Source organism: Chenopodium album, chromosome 1 (genome assembly GCF_948465745.1).
Source record: "Chenopodium album chromosome 1, dcCheAlbu1.1, whole genome shotgun sequence".
Lineage (NCBI taxonomy): Eukaryota > Viridiplantae > Streptophyta > Magnoliopsida > Caryophyllales > Amaranthaceae > Chenopodium > Chenopodium album.
Window position 1 is genome coordinate 32,967,041 of NC_137834.1, and position 8,535 is coordinate 32,975,575.

An 8,535-nucleotide genomic window follows, 5' to 3' on the forward strand; every position below is an offset into this window, starting at 1 on the left:
TGGTAAAAATATTCGAGAGACCAGTTATTTAAGATGACGGGTCTCTTGTTTTTATTTTTGAAAAATAATGATTTGTCAAAAAAAAAAACCTGAGACCGCCTATTGAGAAAATCGGTCTCTTGTTTTGGTAGATAAACCTGTTAACATTAAAGACGGGTCACTTGTTTTTAGATTCCACGTCCGCCACTCACCTTTTCTCTTTTTATCTTCTCTCTCCTCTTCATTCTCCGATTACCCTTACATCTGCTCATTTCCTTTCTCTTCTTCTCTCGTGTCTTTTTCTCTCCTCCTTCAAACCCTAGCCATTTCCTTCAATCCAAATAGCTAGCAACGATTCAATTCAAGCAGCCATTAACAAAGAAAAGGAAAGAGGAATGACAAAACAAAGAGAGCAAAATTATGGAAATTAAGCTCTTCGATTCCTCGATCGGTGAGAGTCTCTCGTAGTTGGCGCTAGTTTGACCTATAGGAGATTAGCCTACCATACTCTCTTGATTGCTTAATTGATTTTCCCTTGCAACACTCGACTTAGTCAATTCCAATCCTAATTAGTTGTAACCATTGCGAGTATACGTGGATCCTAAATCCTAGTGTTTGATATATTTGATTTCTTCTTGATTGTTTGATTGCTTTGGAATTTACACACCTTACAACATTACTTTGAGATAGCTTGGATTTAGCATTAGCATTCACCTCTCATTCCCAGTGGTTCGACCCTCGACTTACTCCTATGCTAGTTATAAGGGTGTGTTGAGAGATTACAAATTTTGTTTTTCCGAGGGAAGATTAGTACAACTACCTAGTCTCTACCCACGATCAGTAGAAGGAGAAGTAGAGTTAGAAGGTGTACCTCTCCCCTTAATGTGGAAGGGAAGACTTGGTGCAATCGAAGAGGCACTCTCTAACTTGGCTTTGATCAATGTAATCTCCTTTACCAAGTTTGAGATTTGGGAAGACAAGTTATTGATTGCATTGAGATGATCAACCGAATATACCGTTGAGCCACTCTTGGTTATAGACTCTCTCTCTTTCCCTCTTGCGAATCCATGTAGTGGCAAACTACATCCTCTAATATGTCTACAACCTCTTTTTCAGTGTTGTTCATAATCGAGCCTCCGGCTCCGGCATCAAGGCACGACTTCCCCTGGGGACTCAATCCTTCATAGAAAATTTGTATGATTTGGTAAGTCGGAATTCCATGATGAGAACATTCTCCTTGATACTCCTTGTATCTTTCCCAAGCCTCATAAAAACTCTCACTAGGTTTTTTCTTGAAACTTTGGATTAGAGTTCTTGTCTCGGCGGTCTTCTTTTGAGGGTAGAAACGGGAAAGAAACTCCTTAGTGACCTCATCCCACGTTCTCAAGGAATTAGGTTTCACTTCCTTGTCTAACCATTCCAAAGCTCTTCCGATTAGGGAAAACGAAAATAGCTTGAGCCTTATAAATTCTTGAGAAACCCCATAGACCTTGATGGTATCACTACCACAAAATATAGAATAAGTAACACACAATACACAACTGTTAAGTTGGATAGGCGATCTCTAGAATTATATAGATCGCCTATTCAAGATAGGCGTTTTGTATGGAAAACCTATAGAGCGCCTGTCTAAGTTAACAGCTCTATATGATGTATTCAAATTTACACTAAATAATATGGAGCGCCTCTTTTACTTGAGCGTTGTATAGACATTATAATTTAAAAAAAAATTGAAAGTATCATATACCCACATAACCCTAAAATATACTTACTTCTTACGAGTATCAAATTAAAGCCGCCCCCTCCTTATCTTCTTCTCTTTCTCGCTCCTTTTCTCTTTCTAGATCTAAAATCATCATCCCCTCTCTCCTCTTCCTCTCCTCAAATCCCCACATACCATAGTCTAACTTCTCATGCCCATAAATCCACACACCGTAGGCAAGCTTTTCACGCCCACCATTGATCCACGAGCCACCATTGAGCCACGACTGTCCACCACCGAGCCGGGAGATGGCGATCAGAGCGTTTTGTAAGAGTTTTCAGTTAATTTATGTCTAATTCTTATTTCAATTTTTGATTTTCAATTTCGTTTTAATCCTTAATTACTTTAGCTCTCTAATTTGAGTAGTTTCTGATTTTCATCTTTAGATTTTTTTTTCTAATTTTCAGTTATACTAGATCTTAAATTTATGATTTTCATTGTAAAATTACTTTAGATCTAGATTTTATGTTTGGTGCGATTTGTTTTAATTTTGTGCGCTGATGTTGTGGTTGTGGGTGTTTGGTGCGGTTGCTCTAATTCTGTGCCTCGATAGTGGAAGGCTGGAACTGGAAGCATTACTATGATGTTGGCAGGTTGGTTAGTTTGTATTTCTTCATTTTTTATATTTAGTTTCTTTAATTGTTTAGTTTGAACATATATGAGTGACGTTATGAACTGAGTTTACTTTAATTTCTTGTGGGATGAGATTTAATGTCTTAATTAAAATTGTATTAAGATTTATATTTGTTTGGGTGGATTATGGGTTTCTAGCGAGGACTTGATTCAGTGATGAAGTTGTATAAAATTCTCTTAAATTACATTGCAATTATTGTCTTATCATTTGTTGTTGTTAAGATATATTTGTATATATCGTTTGTTATTATTTCTGGTAGTGTAGATATATTTAGCTACCTAACTTAAGCCTAAGAATTAGTCTTGTATTGTGTATAGATTGTTGTACATGAATGTTAAGCATTTGAGGAAAATCTTCTAATAGTTGTTACATGTTTTTACAGATATTAGCATGGAAATTTGCTTGACTACAACAGGCTTCACACAATCGACTTAATTTAGTTGTATTAGAGAAATTGTAATATAAATGTCTTGTAAGAAATTTAGTTATTGTAATTCAAATACTATTTGTTATTTTAATTAATACTCGTACTACGTATAATATTATTGTGTACTCCGTATTAATTATTATTATTATTATTATTATTATTATTATAATAAAAATAATAATAATAATAGAATAATTTTTTTTTTTAAAAAAATTAAGGAAAAGAGAACGCCTATCTGTGATAGGCGCTCTCTTTTTATAGAGCTATAGAGTTGTCATCCTATTATTCACTTTGTACCTTAAATACGAAGCGCCTATCTTAGATAGGCGATCTGTATTGTGTTAGGTATAGAACGCCCCTTTAAGGCGTTCTGAAGACTTTATAGGGCACCCCCTCAGAAGAACGCCTCTGAGGCGTTCTATATTGCTAGTTTTAGGCGTTCTATATTCATGTTTTTGTAGTAGTGTATATTACAATACTTCTCGAACTCTTTGAGATGGTTTAGTGGGCATTCATGCTTGTCACCACTAAATTGCCTTTGTTCAATCATTGTTGTCATTGTCGGCGTTATCTCAAAGTCATTGGCTGGTGTTGTTGGTGGTGCTATGCCACTCTCAAATCTATAAGCACCGGGAGTTCCTAACTCCTTCAAAGCAACTCTTGGATTAGCTCCCATTCTTCCTCGATCCTCCTCTTCTCATTTTTTTTGATGAATTTCCTCTCTTGGAGAGCTTGGACTTGAAGAAAGATTAGCAACACTTATCCTCGTTATTGTTCTCTCAATTTCCGGATCAAATGGCACTAGACGTCTTCCTCTTATCCTACGCATACAAAAACTCAAAGCAAGTATCAATAGCACGGCTACAAATGTAGCCTAAAGAGAAAAATCTTTTTTGTGTTTTTTTTTTTTTTTTTGAAATTAGGTGAAATAGACTCAACAACAATAGAAAACAACTACGTCATTCCTCGGTAACGGTGCCATTTTGACTAAGGGATGGAGACTAGGTCGTTGGACTAATCTTCCTTAGGCAAAAAAAAATTTGTAATCACTCAACACTTCCTTACAACTAGCATAGGAGAAAGTCGAGGGTCGAACCACTAGGAATGGGAGGTGAATACTAATGCTAGAGCTAAGCTATTTTGAAGAAGTGAAGTAAGGTGTGTGTATTCTAAAACAACTAAGAAAACGAGATTAAAACCAAATATATCAAACACTAGGGTTTAGGATCCACATATGCATGCAATGGATACAACTAATTGGGATTGGAATTGACTAGGTCGAGTGTTGCAAGGGAAAATAAATTAAGCAATCAGGAGAGTATGGTAGGATAATCTCCTAGAGGTCAAACTAGCGCCAACTACGAGAGACTCTAGCTAGGAACTTCACAAACCAACTCAATCGACAAATGCAAGCCACAAATCAATTGTCCGTATCAATGTGAACTTACAATGTAATCTAGTGCAACGGTCAAAGTTAGCTACTTTTCAATCAATCACACACATGCACATAATCAATCAACCAATTTAATCACTACATCAACTCCATTAATTTCTACTAATTAGCATCAATCCATTACTCATATATGCTTTACCATTCCCCTAGCAAGAAAACTACTCACAATCCATTGAAGTCAAGATCAAAACTAAGCTAAAAAACAAATTCATCATCATCGTATTAATCAAACTAATTCAATCACAATTTCAATCCAACTTGAGCAATCAACAAAACAATTGAAATCAAAAGCTAAAGGTTGCATTAAAGTAAAAGAAATTCTTACAAACTTGCTTCAAATCAATAGAGAAAATGTTTAGAATCATCAATCAAGAACTTCTCTCTCTACAACCTAGAGTTTCTCTACAAAATGATCTGAAATTTCTATTCTAATTCTATTCTAAACTAACTCTCTAAAAATAGAAGGAAAGTCTATATATAGTAAAATTTACAAAGAGAATTTAGTTAGATCGTCTAAAATAGAACCGTATAAGCGCGACCATCTTCAAGGGGGAGCGCGATCGCGCAAAACTGGATACGGAACAGAGAACCTTAGAGGCGCGCCCATGCCAGGTGAGGCGCGCCCGCACAACCGGGCTGCGCGGCCGCGCCATGGTCGCGCGAGCCCGCGCCTAGGAGCAGGGCAACCTCCTTCACCTTTGACTTTGCTCTTCCTCGTGCGCTCCACTTAATGTTGTTGATGAACACAGAAGGAGGCAGTCTTCAAATAGCCTCCATAGTGGGTTCAACACCAAGAATGGTGTACCCACCGCTTGCATGCACAAGCTAGAAAACTTGGACTATACACTCCTTCAAACTTGATCTTCAAATGGTAGGCAAGGGCATCTCAAACGATGTAAAACTTGGGAAGGAGACTTGGGAATCGTCGGGTTACGATCATAACCTGAAAAATGAACGAAAACAAGCAAATAAAAGAGAAAATTATAAAATAAACCAAGAAATGCTTAAAAATATAGTTTCAACTAAGAAAATGCAAACTAAGAAAATAAAGAGTAAAGCTAAGGAAAAACTAAAGTAAAGAGCTATAAAATAGCATGAATTCCACCCTAAAGAGAACCAAATGAGTGCCATAAATAACACTCATCATGTTACTCATTAAATTAGTAGCCTGATTTAATTAATTTTAGGCAAATTTGTCTTAAAAAACATTTAAAAAGCACCATTTTGTGAAAAAAAACCTTTTAAAAGCTTTTTGGTTAAAAAAACTACCACATTAATTTTTTTTGCGAGAGGAAACCTATTCCCCTAATTACCCACCATTTAACTTAATTAAACTCTAAATTCTTCTAACTAACCTCTAACCCACCATATTATTAAATGATTAGATTTAATTAATATATATTAAAAACACCACCCCCTCCTTCCTTCTCCCTTCCTCCCTCCCCTTACTCTTCCTTCCTCCTCCCATGGAATCAACCCCTCCCCCACCAAACCTGCTGTCTGGATCCCCCCACCTTCGGCGACCTCCTCCACTGCCAGACGGCTTTCCCTTTCCCCGTAATCACATCCCAACAACCATCTCCTTTATTTTGAAAAACCCTAGAAAATTCATTTGGGGATTTTTTTTGTGCATCTTTCTTACAATTGATGCTTGTTTTGGCTTTGGTTATGTATGAATGTGATGCTAGGGTGATTTAGAAACAAATTGGAATTTATTTTAACTTGATTTGAGCATGTTTGAGTATATAAAATCCAAAATTTTGAAGGGTGGTGGTCGTCGCAAACAGGGATAAGAGGGAAAGAGATGGTCCACCGGCGGTGGAGGTAGGTCGCCGGAGGTGGGGGATCTGGGCTGCGAGTCCGATGGGTGAGGGGGTTGCTTGAAAGGGAGGAAGAGGGGGAAGGGTGGTTGGTTGGTGGTTGGGGTGGTGGTTCTTTTTTTATGTATAAATTAAATATAATTATTAAGTAATTGGGTGGATTAGTGATTAATTAGAAGAAATTGGAGGAAATAAGAGTCTAATTAAGTTAATTAGATGGAGGATAATTGAGGAAATAGGTTTCCTCTTGCAAAAAAAAAAAAATGAACGTGGTGTTTTTTTTTTTAACTAAAAAGCTTTCAAAAGGTTTTTTTTTTTTCACAAAATGGTGCTTTTAAAAGTTTTTTTTTTTTTTTTTTTGACAAATTTGCCTTAATTTTAAACTCGTTTTAGAGCTGGTTATTGGCCCAAACCTAGATTTTCGCCCAAAAATAGTGAATCTTGGGTGAAAACATTGTTTTGGAAATGTTTTTACCCTTTTAGAATTGTAAAACAGGCCAAAATCTGACCAAAAATGTCTTTTTTTGAGGGTTTTTCCTTCTGACGAAATTTTTTAAATCTTTTAACCTTGAATCTTAATGGAATATTTATGGTGATTTTGTACATGGTTCTTTCCCTAATGTTTCTACATTTTTACCTCTTTAAGCAAGTTTACTTTGTAGTAATTAGTGCTTGAAAGATTGGTTAAATTTTAACATAATTGCAAATCCATTGCATTAAGTGTGAAAAATTTATTCTTTGGGGCTTCTAAGTACTACAGATCCAATCTTTAAATTGATTTAAGTGGTTGGAACTTTGAGTTACTAAATTCCATGTATTTGTGTTGATCTTTTGATTTAATCATGTATTAAGTTGATTGGAATCATAAAGTTTGAATCTTGTGATAAAAATTTCATTTATCTTCATAATAGAAGAGATAATTGTTCAAGGATTCATAAGTGTTAAAGTTAGAATCTTTATTTGAATATTTATGTTCATAATTCCAACCCCCTTTTTAATTTTGTCAAATCTCATGATTAATTTAAATTAATTAAATTAATAGTGAGAATAGCCTTAGCTTATTTATTTTATTGCATCAAGTTGAACCAATTTTATTAAAGAATAGTTCTTCGAAATAATTTTGGTTTTTGCACTTTGATGAATTTTATTTAAGTTGGACTTGTTATAAATTTTCTTTTTTCTCATTAAATTAATTCTAAAATCAATTTGGAATTAATTAATAAAGTAACACAAATATTCGGATTAATCTTGAGAATGTGGCACGCAAACCAAGGTCACACCACCCTCGGCCAGCCGAGCTGCGAAGCAACCCACATTTGGCTGCCAAGGGCTTGTGGGCTTGGTGCGCGCCACACACTAGCAGCGTGGCTAGTGCGCCCAGCTGCAGCAGCAACACAGCAGCACCAGCCAGGCAGCATCGTGCTGTGGCTGTGCTGTATGCACGCATGCTGCTACCTTTGTGCGCATGCTGTGTGCATGCCATGCTGCAGCTCTGGTGCGGGCAGTGTGTGCGTTCATACCTTGATGCTCTTGGGGGGAGTGCGCGTGGGGTGTACGTGCTACGTGATTGCAGTACGATGCGCACAACCCCACACTTGGCACTTTAGCCCTGGGTTTTAAGGCTATGCTAATTTGGCAGTTAATGCCTTGATATTTTGATCGGCATTTGCAAAATTAATTTTGGAAAAATTTTGGGTTTACCGGCATAATTAATTAGATTAATTAAGATGGATGCAGAATTTAGTGGGAGTTTCATTTTTAATTGCACTAAATTACATAATCAGTCAAACAACTTTGACTAGTTTTAATTAGGCGTGTTAATTGGATAAACAACGTAAATTAATTACTAGTTTACACGTGTTTGTGCATTGTTGCTTGTTTATCGTTGTAAAATGCATGGACCATTGACAAATAGTAAATGCGTGAATGAAATGTATATTCTCCATAGGTGTTATAAAAATAGCAACTAGTGGGGCCCGAATAGGATAGAAAATACGAACTGCGTTCCGTCTCGTATTTTTGTAAATCTAAATACGGTCTGTAAAACATTGAGTATTTTTGTAACTTAATATTAAGATTAGTCCTAATCGTAAATGCTAGTATTTGCATTATTTTGGTCATGTCTTGAAGACGGAGGTTCTTGGAAGACGAAGTCATAAAGTTGCAAAAGACGACCTTTGAAGACTCAAGGAGTCATGCTAGTTACCAAATGCATCATTTATTTATGTTATGTATATTAAGACTTCAAGACTCAAGGGGTCATGCTAGTTGCCAAATGCATCATATATAACATGTTGCGGCACAGTGGATAAGTTGCTGAGAAAGCATTAGATGCGACGATTTATCTACTCAAGAGTGGCTTGGAGATGCTTACCTTAGAATATTGAGTGTTAAGACAAGCCAAAGCATGCTTAACTACTCATTGTTTCTTTGGATCTTGGAATCGACTTATTCTCACCA

At 36.2% G+C, this 8,535-nt stretch overlaps 1 long non-coding RNA gene and 1 other non-coding gene across 2 annotated transcripts; both read left to right on the plus strand.

Annotated features, from left to right (window-relative positions):
• The first annotated feature begins 1,193 nt into the window (after nucleotides 1–1,193).
• Nucleotides 1,194–1,299, plus strand: LOC145565323 (small nucleolar RNA R71). The gene has a single exon (XR_014095011.1). It is a non-coding gene; the product is annotated as a small nucleolar RNA R71 (small nucleolar RNA).
• A 308-nt stretch (nucleotides 1,300–1,607) lies between these two features.
• Nucleotides 1,608–2,915, plus strand: LOC145580721 (uncharacterized). The gene is made up of 2 exons (XR_014099593.1): nucleotides 1,608–2,334; nucleotides 2,758–2,915. It is a non-coding gene; the product is annotated as an uncharacterized LOC145580721 (long non-coding RNA).
• The last annotated feature ends 5,620 nt before the right edge of the window (nucleotides 2,916–8,535 follow it).